Source organism: Phacochoerus africanus, chromosome 8, assembly GCF_016906955.1.
Source record: "Phacochoerus africanus isolate WHEZ1 chromosome 8, ROS_Pafr_v1, whole genome shotgun sequence".
In the NCBI taxonomy this organism is placed as follows: Eukaryota; Metazoa; Chordata; class Mammalia; order Artiodactyla; family Suidae; genus Phacochoerus; species Phacochoerus africanus.
The window spans coordinates 155,545,405-155,563,242 of record NC_062551.1 but is presented as its reverse complement, the minus strand read 5'-3'; the positions used below and the strand labels follow the sequence as shown (position 1 = coordinate 155,563,242).

Below are 17,838 nucleotides of genomic sequence, written 5' to 3'. Positions count from 1 at the left end.
CATTATGTTCTTGAGATTCATCCATGTTGTTTCTGAGATTCTGTTTCATTATTTTTCAATGTTTCATCATTCTCATTGTACAAGTACCCCAAAATTTATTTAGCCTTTCTACTGTTGATGGATATTTGGACTGTTTCCCATCCTTTGCTAGTGCAACAATGCTGTCATGAACTTCTTTTTTTTCTTTTTGGCCACACCCGCAGCATGTGGAAGTTCCCCAGTCAGGGATCCATCCATGTCATAGCAGTGACCCCAGCTGCTGCAGTGACAATGCCAGATCCTTAATCTACTGTACCACAAGGGAACTCCTGTTGTGAACTTCTTTTATATATCATCTCTGAAACTGTCTAGGCTATACAATCAGGACTGGTATTGCTGCATGAGAGGGTTTGTGCGTTTTTGCTTGGTAAACATTGTTTTCCAGAATGGCTGCATCAGTTTACATTTCCATCATCATTGCATAAATATTCCAGTTATTCAACATCCTTACCAACACTGGGTAGAGTCATAATTTTCTAAGTTATTTGTCACTCTAGCCATCTCCCTTAGTTTCAGTCACCACTGCTGCGCTGAGGACCCCCAGACAATGACCTCCAGCTCCAGATCCAGAGTCACCTCCCTGTTGAACATCCCTTCCTGGTTGTCTTCAGCCAGAGCAAATGCAACGTGTCTCAAACTAGCAGATCTTTTTCAGTAACTTGCACCATCTTTACTCAGTCGCCCAAACCAGAAACCAAAGCCTCACCCAAAGAGGAAAAATGTCCTCTTTTCCCTTTTATCCCACATCTGAATCCTGCTCATCCCACTCCCCAAACACCTCTTGAATCTACTCGTTCTGTTCTACTGCGGTTCGCTGGTATTTCTGGCACTCCTCTCTCAGGGCTCATAGTAAGACTGAACTTCCTCATTTCATGATGTTGATAAGGCCTTACGACTTGCTTGTGCAGATAGAACACCACAAGGCAGAAGTTGTAAGGCCTGGTTCATGATTCACCATGACCTACAGCCCTGCCACAAGGACTGGCAATCATACCTGGTCCAAGGTCCATCAGCCTCAATTTTGGAGTGAAAACAGCAGAAACCTGCTTCAAAAAAAAATGCTGTTTTAAATCACTGAAATGTTGAAATTACTTGTAACTATAGCATAACCAAGACTATCCTGGCAGATGTGCCCTCTTTCCATCTTCCTGACTCTTGAACATGTATAAGCAGCAGAGTGAGAGAATTTCCCAGTGCCCTTGGAGTTCACTCTAGGAGATTTGAATTTTTTTGTAACTTCCTAAATAAACTCTTATGTTGGCATGGAAATAATAGCCTTTGAATGCCCAACTTTAGAGCTTGCTGAGCTCTTTCCAAGGGGCATTAGTTGAGGTTTTGGCACTTTCATCCAGAGCACAGCCATCCTCTATCTGCTTGAACATCAGCTGTTATCTTCCTTCCAAAGCCATCAACTCCCAAAATAGTATAAGTTGGGAGTAAGTTAATATCTTCCTGGCAAAGTCCAGTGTCAGGTTTTAACGGCACCATTTGAATCTAGCTGACAAACTAGATGGTCTATAGTGCTCAAAGACCTACGGAATTTTGCTTTAAAGGAACTAACTAAATTGAGGTCTTGTTATGACACTAACCAAGGGAAAGGAAATTAACATTGCTTGAACCAGAGCATTTTATATATACTGTCTTTTTCAGGCTTCAGGACTATTTTGTGCATTAGTTATTATTAGTCTAGCTGACAAATCATTCCCAGAAAATAGATCCAAATTGAGTAAGTGACTGGCCGAGGTCAGGGTGAAGACTCTGGGTCCAGGGCCCAGAGTTTAGGCCTTTTCCTAAGGTATTCTTTTAACCTCACCACAGACTCTTAATTGTGTCACTTCACTTAAGGTTTAAAAGTAACCCAAATGCAGGCAGATGATTTTCTGAGTCTTGACTAACCCATCAAGCAAACATTGCCTCCTACTTACTCAGTGTGACTGGCAGTGCTGGAGAAAGAAAACTAGAATAAGACAAGATAGAGCGGATGAACAGAAGAAATCCCTGCCTTCTAGGGAGCAAGGATTGATATGGTTTACAGTAGTATACAATGATATGAAGGCAGATTAATTACAATGGGAGTGATGAGTACATCCATTCATTCATTTAACAAACATTCACCAAGAATTGAAGATTTGGAGACAGTACCCCAGCACCTGTCTTCAAGGAGCTCACAGTCCAGTGCCACAGGTAGAACAACAGAAGTTTGCTGAGTGGGAGCATCAGGAGTGTCTGGCCAGTTGTCTCAGGTGAGTCAGCGAATTCTCCAGACCTGGGGTGATTCTGGAGATCACTTTTTTTGAGAGATAACTATCATATAAGTTTAAAGTGTACAATGTGTTCATTTGATATGTTTATATATTGCAATGTGATCACCACCATAGCATTAACAGAGACCTCTCTCAGTGTCACATAATAATCAGGGAGATCAGTTTTGAAAGATAAGATAAGAACCACAAGAAGAAGATCATTCAGGCCACTAGACCAGCACCTGCAAAGGCTCACAGGGCAGGGCTATGAGTTCTCCCTTAGAAAGAAAGGGAAATCTTCCCAGAGGAAGCAATAAGTATGAACAGAGCCTTGAAGTATGACTAGGACAGAACTTACCAAGAAGATGCAGAAAGGCACTACCAGAGCAGACAGAACACACCAAAGCCAAAGCATGGAGCTTCTTCATTTTTTGTTGTTTTTTTTTTTTTTTAATTTAATTTTATTGGCATACAGTTGATTTACAATGTGGTATTAGCTTCTGGTATAAAGCAAAGTGAATCAGTCTTACATACAAATATACCCATTCTTTCTTTCCCATACAGGTTATTACAAATTTTGAGTGGATTTTCCTGTGTTATATGGTACATTCTTGCTAATCATCTATTTTACAGCGTGTATATATTATTCCCACTCTCCTAATTCTTCCCTCCCCTGCAATGGTTTTACCTATGGTAATCATAAGATTGGTTTTGAAATCTGTGAATTTTTTCTGTTTTTGAAACAAATTATTTTGTATCATTTTTATTAGATTCCTCATATAAGTAATACCATATGATATATGTCTTTCTCTGTCTGACTTACCTCACTTGGTCTAGTCTCTTCTTATAAAGGCACTAATCCCATCTCTAAGCAGTAGAGAGCTATGGTTGTAATGTCAGTATTTAAAACACACACACACACTCACACACACACACTTAGAGCAGAGCTTCTCACACAATAAGTCCTTAATCTCTAGGTCCATCCATGTTGCAGCAAATGGAATTGTTTCTTTTTATGGCTGAGTAATATTCCATTGTATGTATATAGCACATCTTTTTTATCCATTCTTCTGTGGATGGACATTTTGGTTGCTTCCATGTCTTGGCTATTGTAAATAGTGCCTCAATAAACATTGGGGGGCACTATCTTTTCAAATTAGTTTTCTCTGGATGTATGTCTAGGAGTGGGATTGCTGGATCATATAGTAGTTCTATATTTAGTTTCTTAAGGAACCTCCATCCTGCCTCCATAGTAGTTGCACCAGTTTACATTTCCACCAACAGTAGAAGGCTTCCCTTTTCTCCACACTCTCCACCAGCGTTTACTGTTAGACTTATTGATAATGGCAATTCTGACTGCTGTGAGGTGATAACTCATTGTAGTTTTGATTTGCATCTCTCTGATAATGAGTGATGTTGAGCATCTTTTCATGTATTTTTTTGGCCATCTTCATGGAGGCTTCTTTGGAAGAAATGGCAAGCGTTTGAGCTTGCCTGCGGATCAAGGTACATAGAGGGGAATAGCAGCAAATGGAACTGGGAAACAAAGATCAGAGGTGGATCATGGAGAGCCTTGAATGGTCTGCCAAGAAAACTGTGATATTTCATAAAAGCAGTAGAGAGCTATGGATGTAATGTCAGTATAAATTTAAACACACACACACACTTAGAGCAGAGCTTCACATACAATAAGTACTTAACAAATGGTAGTATTATTAATTGTTGTCTTAGTTCAGGCTGTTACAAGAAATACGGTAGGCTGAGTGGCTTAAACAACAGAAAGTTATATGTCACAGTAACTTTGAGAGGCTAGAGGTCTGAGAACAAGATGCCAGCAGGGCCAGGCTCTTGTGAGCGCTCTCTCCCTGGCTCTCAGATGGTCACCTTCTTGTCGTTTGCTCACATGACAGAGAGAGACAGGAACAGAGATGGGGACAAGGGGACAGCTCTCTAGTCTCTTCTTAGAAAGGCACTAATCCCATCATAGGGACTCCACCCTCAGGACCTCATCTAAACCTAATTACTTCCCAAAGGTCCCACTTCCAAATACCATCCCACTGAGGACTTCAGGATGTAAATTTTGTAGGGACATAAAACACTCAGCCCATAGAAGTTATCATTATGAAAAGGAGTTATAAGAAGGAAGTAATATGGTCACATTCACTTTAGAAAGTTCACCCTGGTAGATATGTAGGATCATAAGTGAAGTGATCTCGCCATCACTGGCAGTACCTACTCGTGTTGGCAGGTTAGGTCCAGGCTCCTCCTCTCTGCTTCCACAATGCCTCTGCTTCCCTCTCTCATCACATTTAGTATACGTGTCTGCATTTATGTTGGTCTCTCAAGTTAGATTATTAACTTTGTGAGGGCAGAGATTGTGTTGATCTCTGTGTCTTTAGCACTGTCTATTTAAAAATATTTAAATGCACGTGACTCCACACTCCCCCATGGCACTGTGGCTGATCCATCTCCTCCACTTGGTTTCCCCTCCTCCCTCCATATTCCACCTTCAAGTGCCTGATCACTGCAGCCTGCTCCTGTCTCAAGCTTAGGATGCCATGTTTCCAAAGTTCCACTCAGACTGTGGGTGGTAGCTATGTTGTCTGGCCCCCCTCACGTTCCAGAACCATTCACATCCGTGTTTCCAGTTTCTTTGCACTTGCCTTGAAATTGATGACAAATGAATTTTGCAAGCCCATCTAGGAAATTACCTCAGTACTCAAGTCATTTCCTGGGGCCATTTAAATTCTTAAATGTGTGGAGAAGGTTGAGGTCCTTTTTCTTTTTAAATTCCCTGGACCACTGGTAAACCCCTGTCACCCTAATAAAGGGATGGGAGATGATGTCACAGAACTGTAAAAGCTCTCGTTGCTTCAGCCCTCCCCTCATGGTGGTTCAGGACCGACTTAGATTTCTCTGACCTTGAGGCTGATGTGTCAGATCACTGGGATTTGGCTCAGACCTTCTGCTGCTTGAGGTAATGGATGGTCAGAGAGGTCTTGGAAGAAGACATTAACTTTTTTCACCATCATACTGTTAAGCTGCACATCCCACTGACACAACCCATGCGGATCACTTAGCCATTCATTAGTTTAAGGAACATTTATACTGCTCTTACAATGGTCAAGGCCGTGCTGGATTCTGAGGTCACGGAAGTGAGTGAGACATATGCACTACCCTGGAGGAGACAAAGCATCATGCCAAAATGAAGCAGTCATGACTAAGACTTGCTCACTGATATCAATCATTTCGGGGCTCATAAATAAAGAATATGTATGACCACATGGCTTTTACATGTGGTTATATGTAAACAATATACAGGATAATACAATATTGAGGACAGCAAGGGCTTTAAGGAATGTATATATGTATACATATATTTGAAATAAATATATAGCTATTATGTGTGCATATATTATATATATCTTTGTATGTTTATATGGGTATGCATACCTACATATAGCTATCCTATATATAGCCTATATATTTCCTGTATGTATATTATATGTATATATTTCATATGTATATATTTACTGTAGTATTTACTATTAGCCAGGGCCTTTTTCAAACGTTCTCACAAATTAACTCATTTAATTGTCATACTACCCCCCATGAAATATGTACTATTACCATTATCCACATTTTACAGAATAGGAAACTAAAGCTTAGACATTTTAAGTAATGCACTCATGATCTACTAAGTTGTCGAGCAAGGAGTTGAATCAGGCAGAGTACCTCCAGAGGCCATGTTATTAAACTGTTTGCTGTAAACTGTGAAGGAAGAAAATAATAGAATTCTTCCCAGCTGAGGAAGCTGTATTTGCATGCAGACTTTGGGGCAGGAGAGAAATATTTGAACAAATTATTTGAGGTGGAACTTTGTAGACCATTCTCAAAGAATGGGCAAATGATTTAATTTGGTTTAACATAAGAAAAGGATGCCTGTCTTTTGCTTCTTGAGGAGGTCATGTGGAAGAGGGGTTTCAGTCTGGAGGGTAGCATGAAAGCCAATGGGGAGAGGGTACAGGGACACAGATGAAGGCTGCCTTTTTACCAGCAAAGATGAACAAGTGTGGGGTATCACCTGTTTGTCCCAGCTTGGCCTGTCTAAATAGTCTAGCCTTCTGGTCCCTCCCTTTGAGCTCTGGGATTCCACGAAGTTGACTTTGTAATACAACAGCGCTAAAACAGGAGAGGGCTCCTGTCTTGCCTGAAGAGATCACCAATATCCACAGCTGACAATAAAGGCACTTAAATCTGGCCAGTTGTCTACTGCTATAAAACAAACCCCACCCCAAACTTGAGATTATAAAACAGCAATCTTTTTATTGTGCTCCCAGATTCTGTAGGTCAGGAATTGGGAAAAGCCATGGTGGGTACATCTACTCTCTGCTCTGCAATGTCTGGAGACCCAGCTAGAAGGCTCTAGGTTGGGGTAACTCCACAGGTGGGAGCAGGAATCATCTGAAGTCTCCTCTACTCACATGTCTGGGGTTGATTCTGACTGTTGTTGACAATGACCTGTGAGACTGTCAATTAGAACACCTATAGGAAGATTCTCCACATGGCTGGTTGTGCTTCCTCCCAAGATGTCAGTTGGGTTCCAAGTGTTACCATACAAATAGAGCCAACTGGAAGCTGTATTGCCTTTTATGACCTGGTTTTGAGGTCACATAGAGTCACTACTAGTATAGTCACAAGCCCATCCAGATTCAAGAAGAAACTAGAATCCTACAATTGAAATCGCGAATGTCAAGTTTATATTGTACAATGAGCACATGGGATGGGAGAGCTTGCTGTGGCCATCTTTGGAAAATGCAGTCTCCCACAGAACCTCATCTTCAGAATGGGATGTGGAGTTTGCTTATTAAAAACAAAAACAAAATCAGTCCATCAAAAAGTCATCAACATCAGCCCCGCCCAGTTTCCAAAGTCATCTGACCACTGAATGCTTTTCCTATGAGACTCTTAAAAGATAAGCATTCCTCAAGTCTACCTTTAAATAGAGTAATCCAGAGACTATTCATACAAGATGTGACTTCAAAATAAATTCTTTCCCAAGTACCCCCTCAAGGATTTTGCACCAGCTCTTTTCTCTGCTTTCAAAACTCTTCCCTCAGATCTTTACAAGAATGACTTTCTCTCCATTCAGGGTTACTCAATCACCAACTTTTTGGAGAAAACTTCCCAGATTACCCAAGCTAAAGTGCCCACTCTTTCCAGCACATTATCTGGTATTTCTTAATATCTGAAATTATCTTGTTTATTTGTTTATTTTCTGTTCTTCTCCCCATCTCACTCCTTCTGCATGGTAAGCCCCATTAGAGCTGAGACCTCACTCTTTCTGTTCTCACTCAGTGCCTGGCACACAATACACGTCCATTAAATAGTCATTGAATGAATAAGTGTGAAATGGTGCAGTATTTGGAAATCTTTTTGTCTCTTGTTTGTGGGACTTGGAGTAAAGAGAATAAGGAAATTTTACATATATCTTAATGAAATGTAAACTTTCCTTTTTTCATCTCTCCACTTCCCAAACTCTCTCCCACATTTTCCTCTTTAAAAAAAAATATATATATATATGGCACTCAGAAGAGGGTTGCACGTTATCGTGCAAAATTCTAAAGAAGCAAAATGTAATAACTTCTTTTGAATTACCTCCCATAGAATTTCAGGTGGTTCAATATATTCCATTTATAAACTCCTCATATACCACTGTGGATGGGTAGCTCAATTGGTTAGAGCATGGTGCTGATATAAATTCCTCTTATGGAATTCTTTTCAAGTACAGCTAAAAAAATAATAAGAAGAATATATAATAAAATGTAGTAATTCATTTATATATAAAATATTTATATTTATATATAAACATTGAATATATCTATATTTTATAAAACATTTCATGTTTATATAGTATAAAATTTCTACTACATAAGTGATAATATTTATATAAAATGTAAAATTTAAATGTTATAAAATATAATGAGTAGCTTAAAAAACCATTTTGATCTCTTTTAAGTATCTGATCTTTCTCAAAGATTTTATTTCTAAATAGTTAAGTGACTATCACTGTGATACAAAAGTGTATATCAAAAAACACTATAACTATCAAAAGCATTAAAAATAGCTCACTTGAATTAAACAAAGCCATGGTTTGAAAAAAGCCCCAGACATGAATAAAATGAAAGTCAAAGAGATACAGCAGAATTTTATCTTCATACACAGTCACTCATATATTCTCTATTCTCTGATGAGAGGATTAACAAACATGGCAAGCCTCCCTGAAGTAGATTTCAACACACAGGAAGTTTTTCATCCAAGACTCTTGGAAAGGATGACCTCCAAGGAGAGGGATCTCCTTTCTCTTCTAAGGAATATCCTTCCCTTCCTGAGCCTCGTCTTCCCATCCTTCCCTCTCCCTTCCCCACTCCCTTCCCTCTCCCCACACCACACTGTCCACTCTGACTCAGCAGCACTCATTAGCCACCTGCAAGTGCACAAGCTCAGGCACATCAGATCTGACCCAGAATTTTTTCACAGAAGTCAACTTATATTCACCCACACACCCAAAAGGAGGTCTGCTAGAAATCTTTTAAAAACCGGGTGCTTAATTTAAATGAGACGGTGTCTAGACATTTATTTTCTGGAAATATTTAACTTGGATAAGACATGTGGCCCCCAAGATGAATGCAGGATTGAAATATTTCACTTGAAAATGTGTGCAAGGAAACGTCTGGTTGAGTGCAATGAGGTTAAACATCGACATATTTTCCTAGATGGAAAGGTCATCCTGTTTGCCATGTGCTAGCAGGACCTCGCCTCTGAATACTCCCAATATTATGTTAGAAATATAGTTAGGCGATAATTGCTTGTGCTGCACCTATTTTTCTGGAGTTATATGTGCAGTTACACAAATCTATATGTGAACATTACAATTTAGTCATTGGGAGAGAAATACTAGAGATGGAAACTCTGGAGATTATATACAATGAAAGTTTTATGTGAATTAGAAGTTTTTGCCTCAATATCTTAGGCCATAGGGGCCAGCAAATTTTTCTGTGCAGGACCAAATAGTAAATATTTTAGGCTTTGCACGTCATTCAGTGTGTCACAGCTTCTCAACTTTGCCACTGTAGTGTGACAGCAGCCAAAGACAATACATGCACTAATGGGTAGGCTGTATTCCAATAAACTTTGTACACAAAAACAGGCGTGAGCTGACCCCTCTCCTAAAACAGTAGCTTTTGAGTTGTTTTAACTGTGACTCATAATAATAAACGATATTTATGCCATCACCCAAAACAAATATATGCATGTGTGTACGTGTATATGCGTCTGTTTTTCTGTGCATGTCTGGATATGTGTACATTCACAAAACAATACCTACCCTTATAATGAGCATATGCCAATATTATCTATGCTATCCACTTTGATTCCAAAAATCACTTTCTTTTTCACTTGTGATAGAACATAATGGAGGATAATGAGAGAAGAAGAATGTATGCATATATGTAACTGGGTCACTTTGCTGTACAGCAGAAATTCACAGAACATTGTAAATCAACTATAATAAAAAATTTTTAAATAAAATGTTTTAATTAAAAAAGGAACTATAATTGATTACAATGTTTCAGGTGTCTAGCAAATTGATTCAGTAATATTAATACATCTATTCCTTTTTCAGATTCTTTTCCACTATTGGTTATTACAAGATCTTGAATATAGTTCCCTGTGCTATACAGTAGGTCCTTGTTGCTTATCTTAAAAATCACTTTCTAAATGCTGGCAGCCACCATCTAGGTTGATTTCAAGACCCACTAGAGGGTGGTGACTCTCAGTTTGCAGAACACTGTACCAGGCTAACTCTATGCTTGTGTTTAAAGCGAATAGCGTGCGAACAGCCAGAAGCAGACAAAGAATCACTGTCCCTCTGTTAATGAATGAAATTGCTTGCGCTTAGCCTGAAACCTCTGCTGCCTGCTTGGGTTTTCCCATCCCTGGAATCTGATAAAGTTGTGACCCAATAACCAGAGAGATCATGCATCGCTGAGAATGAGTACAAATTCTGGGTAAGAGCCACAGGGCAGGGAGCTGGTTGCCTTATATTTTCAAAGCTGAATGGGGAAATAGAATCTTGAGTCTCGTCTCTTTAGAATGAGTCGAATAGAGCTGATGGAAATCTTTCCCCAAAGGGAGCCCCAGTAGGCAAGTAAACAAGGAGGAAGAACTTTTTTGGATACCAGAGACCAAGTCCCAAAACAAACATCAGATACCTCAATCCTAATCCTGCCCTGGCCACTATTTAGCTGATGGTCTGGGCAGGTCACTACTCTCTCTCAGCCTCAGTTCCCTATCCTGCTAGCTAGGTGACCTTCAGCAAGTTTCTGCACTTCTCTGAGCTTCAGATACCTCAACTGCAAAGTAATGTTAGCCACCTCAGAGGACTGTGATGGGGACTGCATAAATTAACTATGTATGTAAAGCACTTAACACAAGCCGAGCACAAAGTCCGTGCTTGATATATAATACTTGCTACTAACACATGGCAGTCAATATGTGATAGTCTTGCTAGTAGGTATATAACACTTGATATATAATACCTGCCACTATTTCACTCACCTTTTTGTTTTGAAAAGTTTCAGAGAAATTTCAACAGAAAAGTAATAGTCCAAGTAATTCCTATTTTTTTCTATGCAGGCTTACAAGCTGTTAATATTTGGCCACATTCACATATGCCCTTTTCTTCTCTCTTTCTAGATTGATTGATAGATAGATAGATAGATAGATATACAGATATACAGATATAAATAAATATATATTTTGTGAACCATTTAAACACAACTTGCCAACATCAAAACACATCTCTAAATGATTCAACATATATTATCTATCTCTTACAATTATATTCTCATAGGATATCATGTTATGCCCGCCAAATTTAATATTTATAAAATATTATCTGATATGCCACTTTCTATATTCAAAGTTTCCCAATAGTGTTCCGTACAGCTGTTCTTTCTTTTTCCCAATCCCACAATCCAAACATGTATTATGCACTGCATTTGGATGTCATGTCTCTTTAGTTTTTCAAATATATAGTATTCTTTATGCCTTTTTTCTTTCTTTTATTCATGGCATTGACATTTTTGAAGAGTCCAGGATAGTTGACCTGTTATGTGTGTTTGGGTTAGAACAAATGAGTAAATTTTTTTTGTGCAAATTTTTGTGAAAACCTAGATTCTCACTGTAAAAAATGAGAGATACAGATATGAAAGAGTTTGCTGAGCAAGAAACTCAATGGTATTGGATTTGAACTACGGATATAAGACTTTATATTAGTCGGGGTTCTCCAGAGAAACAGAACCAATGGCATGTGTATCTTTAGAGAGAGGGATTTATTCAAAGAACTGGCTCACACAGCTATGGAAGCAGGCAAGCCCAAAATCTACATGGTGGGCAGGCAGACCCAGAGCAGAGCCAATATGTGGTTCAAATCAAAAGTTTCTCCACTGTAAAATTCCCTGTTGCTGAGAGGAAATTAGTCTTTTTTTTCTAGTCAGAACTTCTACTGATTCGATGAGGCCCACCTACGTTATGGAAGGCAATCTGCTTTATGCAAAAGTCCCCTTTTTAATATTTATTTTTTTATTAAAATATAGTTAATATACTTTAACAATTAACAATGTTGTGCCAATTTCTGCTGTACCGCAAAGTCACTCAATCATACATAGAGATTGAGGAATATACAGGAAATATACAAGAAATATATAGAGGATAATATAAGAAAAGAAATATATATTCTATACACACACATGCACACATACACATACATACATACATATATATATACACACACACACATTCTTTTTATTATATTATGTTCCATCATGCATAGTCTATCCCAAGAGATTGGATATAGTTCCTGTGTTATATAATAGGATCTCACTGCTTATCCATTTAAATGTAATAGTTTGCCTCTACTAAGCCCAAACTGCCAGTCAATCTCACTCCCTCCCTGCCTCTTGGCAACCACAAGTCTGTCCTCTATATCTCTGAGCCTGGTTCCATTCATTTTTCCATATTAAAATATTGGTATCCCACATATGTGATATCATATGGTATTTGCCTTTCTCCTTCTGCAAAGTCCATTTGTTTAAATGTTTATCTCATCCAAAAACATCTTCACAGGAACATCCAAAATAGTGTGTGTCCAGCCAAATTGGTATATAAAATTAACTATCACAGACTTCAGTAGAAGTATACATATATTTATTTTAGCTCTGTACTGAAAGAGCCCAAAAGCAGTGATACCCCAGTAATACTGAGCACACATAATGTCTAAACCCTAGTTTCTTTTTTTTTTTTTGTCTTTTTGCCATTTCTTGGGCCACTCCCGAGGCATATGGAGGTTCCCAGGCTAGGGGTCTAATTGGAGTTGTGGCTGCCAGCCTACACCAGAGCCACAGCAATGCTGGATCCGAGCCACAACTGCAACCTACACCACAGCTCACGGCAATGCCGGATCGTTAACCCACTGAGCAAGGGCAGGGATCGAACCCGCAACCTCATGGTTCCTAGTCAGATTCGCTAACCACTGCGCCACGACGGGAATTCCAACCCTAGTTTCTTTTTTCTTTTTTTTGTCTTTTTGTTGTTGTTGTTGCTATTTCTTGGGCCGCTCCCGTGGCATATGGAGGTTCCCAGGCCAGGGGTTGAATCGGAGCTGTAGCCACCGGCCTACACCAGAGCCACAGCAACTCGGGATCCGAGCCGCGTCTGCAACCTACACCACAGCTCACAGCAACGCCGGATCGTTAACCCACTGAGCGAGGGCAGGGACCGAACCCGCAACTTCATGGTTCCTAGTCGGATTCGTTAACCACTGCGCCACGACGGGAACTCCCAACCCTAGTTTCTAAATACCATTCTCCACTAAAAAAAAAAAAAAAAAAAAAAAAAAAAAACAAAAAAAAAACAATGCTTCTTGGAGAAACAGCTGATTCTGACCCTGGAGCAAGGCTTGTGCAAGGTAAGTCTGGAACATCTTGTGCCAGAGAATGAGGAACTACTCAAAGATCTATGGACATATATCAAAAGGACAGACACTAGTTTAAAGGAATTCCCACTGGTCAAATTAATTGGGAAATCAAAACATATAATGTTGCTAGTGATTTATAGCACATTCAACAGCAGTAAAAGAAAAGACCCTATAAGACCATGATAATACAAAAATAAAATTGCAGATTGCATGGGGCCAAGGAGCAAGCTATTCTTTGGAAGAGTTGCTACTGGAAAGAGGAGGCGTTTTGGCAGACTCCATCAGAACAATGACACCAATCCTTAGGCACAGATAAACCAGATACCTCCGCAAAAGGAAATTGCCCTGATATTGGTTGCGGGGGGGAAGGTGTGGGGAAAGGGTAATAGTTATAGAAGTTAGTGAAGAATGGTTGAACCAAATTGGAATGATGATAGGGCTGGTGATAATAGCTGTTATCTGTGGAGTGAGTACCAAGGGCTAGACACAGCCCTTTTACAGTTAGTCCGCTAGCCCTTTTACATGCGTTGTGTTCTACCCAATGTCAGTCCAAGAAAAGTAATAGTGACTTAAACTCAGAAAGTCAAGGAGGGTGCTTGCTGCTACTCAATAGCAGAACTGGAATTTGACCTAGACCTACGGACATCAGTGTCCCTGCTTCTCCCCCACTTGGCGCAGCACACACCTGCCTGTGGTCTGAATGTGGGAGTAATAACCAGGGGAAACTTCCAACTCTGCCTCTATATGGCCTTAGATAAAGTATTCCCCATCCCTGAACCTCAGTTTCTATAATAGGGAAGAACAAACCTGACTCTGTATTAGATCTCTTTATTTCACTTTAAACTTTGTGCCCTGTTGCCTGTGCTTAGTTGTGCTGGCTCTGCACCTTTTGTAAAAGAATGTTGCCCACAGCCTGAAATGTACAGGATAGCCTATTCTCAAGGCTCTGACCTTTAAGGATATAACACTCTTCCATTCATATAGAGATAAAAAGTTACAGAGCAGAGAACAGCATTTGTCTTATTGGAGGTTCACAGGAACTTCATGACCTGACCTCCCTGGACAGCTACAAGAACAAAGGATTCTGATACCAGAGGTTTGCAACAATTAACCACACCCCTCTCTCACCTTGGCTTTAAAAATGCTTTGCTGAAACCCTTTGGGGAGTTAAGGGTTTTTTAGAAAGGAGCTACCCATCTTCTTGCATGGCCCTCCCATTAACATTTCTCTGCTCCAAACTCCAACTTTTTGGTTTGTGTCGCCTCACTGTGTGTTGGGTACATGAACTTGCACTCGTAACATCTTTTCAACCTTTTCTCAAAACCTCGGCTTTCCTGGTTCTCTCCCTCTTCTCTCTGACCTCCTTCCCTGTCCCCACCAGAGCTGCAAGGCCTTCCAAATGAAAAGAAGTCTGTCTCTTTTCCATCTGCCCAGCAGTTTACTTTATCTCTGTAAACACACACACACACACACACACACACACACACACACACACACACACACACACACACACACACACAAGGCAGATGCCTAGAGAAGAAGGACCAAACACTGCCAAATGTGTATCTTTTCCTCCATCACTGCCCCCAGAGCTTTAATGTGGAGCACAGTGGATAAAGTTAGGGAAGAAGCCCTGGCTTAGTTAGCTGTTCTCTTGTTTTATAAAATATCCCATACACACAGAACAGTTCAAAGACTGACAGAACAAACACGCTGAATCCACTGCCTGGGTCTAAGAATATTAACATTTTGGCATGTTTGCTTCAGATGTTTTATTTGTTTTAAATTAAAACATTTAGTTGAAGATTCAGTAGAAGTCTTCTTTGCAAGCTTCCTTGACCTTGGCCTCCTTCCTACTCCGCCGAAGAAATTAACATGTGTGGTGTGTATTCTTCCTGACCAGATCGTTATGGTACATAAAGAGAGTTCATTTTAAACATGCAGGGTTGCTTTACATGTTTTTTAAATGCACATAAATGATATCATCTTGTCCTGTTTTCTGCAACTTGCTCTCTTTTATTTAATATCTGCAATTTACCCCTGTCACTAAGTGGAGCTCTAATTCATTCCTTCAGTGGCTGTTTCATATTTCATCTACAAATGACCAGCTTATTTATCCATTCCCCCCTCAATGTCCTTTTAGATTGTTTCCAATATTTTACTATATATGAAATGCTGAAACTGAACATTTTTATGCCTTTCCTTTTGCACATAGGCAAGAGTTTCTCTAGGGATTTTACTTCCCAGCAGCAGCCCTGGTTCCAAGGTCACGTCCATGGTCACCTCTATTAAGTGTTGCCAGTTGCTTCCCAAACTGATTTTTACCAATTTCTAGCACCATGTTATGATGGTTCCCACGTCTCTTTATCCTCATCAACCCTTGGTATTCTCGGTTATTTTTGCCAATCCAGTGGATGAGAAATGGTGTCTCATGATTCTCCTTTGAATTTCCCCCAAGACCAGCAACACCAAACATCTTTTCATGTGATTATTGGCCACTTGAAAGGCCTGTTCACAATCAGCCCATTTTTCCATTGAGTTGTTTGTCTTTTTCTTATTGACTTGTTTGAATTATTTATACATCCTGAATAATAATTTTTTAAAACTTGAATGTGTTGTAAATATTGGGACCAGCTTTGTAAACTTCAAAGAGGCGTGAAAAAACACTGTTTTTTATTAGTGTTCGTTTTACTCTTACATATGTCTTATCACCTAAACCAGAGCCCCCTAGAGGACAGCGAATGTGGCTTCCTTATGTTTATTTATCCAGAGCGAGTGTTAATAGGAAGCAGCCTAGAATTATGGGGGGAAATTATGGCTTTAAAAATAGAAATGGAGTTAATACTGCCTCTGCTCCTCAGTAGCTCTGTAAGCTTGGTCAGGCCAAGCTTAATCTCTCTGAGTCTCTCTTTCTTTTGTTCCAAATCGGGAAGGATCTCTCCCAAGAGAGATCAAGAACCACATAAGATAATGCATGTAAAAGTGTTTAGCCTGGGGCATGGCATATGCTAGATCTCATTAGATATTAGCTGAATAGAAAAGCTGGCAAGTCTTTGTTGGTGGTTAACTTAATTCTTCAATGACTCAATAATAATAGCTCTAATTTAATGACTATTTCTTATGTGTTAGACACTACTGTACTTAAACAGCTATCCTCTATTATATTTTTAGTCCTTTTTATGGATAAAGTCTCCCTGAACGAGAAAGATGAAGCAATTTGGACAATTTTAAGCTTACTGATGGTGGCATTAAGCTGCAAACACTGATCTTATTCTTTTTTAGGGCCACACTGGCGGCATATGGAGGTTCCCAGGCTAGGGGTCCAGTCGGAGCTATAGCTCCTGGCCTACACCACGGCCGCAGCAAATGAGAGATCCAAACCACATCCACGACCTACACCACAGCTTACAGCAGACGCCAGATCCTTAACCCAATGAATGAAGCCAGGGATTGAACCCGAATCCTCACAGATCCTAGTCAGGTCCGTTAACCACTGAGCCATGATAGGAACCCCTGATCTTATTCTTGTCCTGAAATATATTCATTCTTCCAACCATACTTACCACATGTCAACTCTGCGCCAAGGAGTCCACTGAGCACCGGGCTACACTGGCCACGAACGCTTTCTTTCAAGGAGCAATATGTTTTTACTAAAGACCAAAATAGAAAGCAAACAGGCAAATAAATTGTGATATGTTATGAAATTAAATACACAGTTAAGACAGAATGCAGCAAAGAGCTTGGAGTTTCTCTTTCAAGGAGGCAATCAAAGAAGGCTTCTCCAGGAGATGACGTTGAAGCCAAAAAATAAAATCGATGAGAAGTAGCAACCTGGCTATTTGAAGAATAATTGCATTTCAAGCAGAGGCAACAATAGTCCAACCTGTTTCCAAACTGTAATAGCCTCTAAATAGAAACTATTTTTTATTCTGTATCCCCCACTTGTGCCTCCTGCTCACTCTGTTTAGCCTAACCCATGGCAAAGAAGAAAAAAGTGTGAGCCCCAGGCAGCTGGGGAAGCCATCGCTCAGACCTGGGCCCGGATCACCCCCAGCTAGGCAGCAACCACCTGGACATCTTCCCGATGTGTAAGCCTCCCTCCTCCTACCAGCTTCCCTTCCACGTCACTGTTCCCTCTCCTAGGCCCCACGCCTGTGAACTCAGCCAGATAGGTTTGGCTTTGCTTCCCAGGTAAAAACTTTTACCCTATAATTCTATTCTCCACACCATCAACAGGGTGGACATTTGCAGATTGGCCTGTACGTGGACGAGCTGAGAACCCCGGAGAATTGATTCACGCCTGGACAGGTGCCAGGTTTTCATTAAACCCCTTGTAAAGCCACACTGTAGTTCTATAGAGCCACATCTGCCGAGGAAGCCATCTGTGATTTGTATCGTCGTGCTCCAACAAAACGCCAGCAGTGTGAAAAACTCTCCCCTCTGCTCCGCAGTGAACTGGAAAAGTAACATTAGTAATCACTTCTGCAGGCTCCATAATGACATAATGGGCATTGGCTT

The 17,838-nt window shown here is 40.1% G+C and overlaps 1 pseudogene; it reads left to right on the top strand.

The window, feature by feature from the left end:
- The window catches only part of LOC125133393 (glutamine synthetase-like), a 45,585-nt pseudogene extending 27,972 nt beyond the window's left edge, over positions 1-17,613 (top strand).
- The last annotated feature ends 225 nt before the right edge of the window (positions 17,614-17,838 follow it).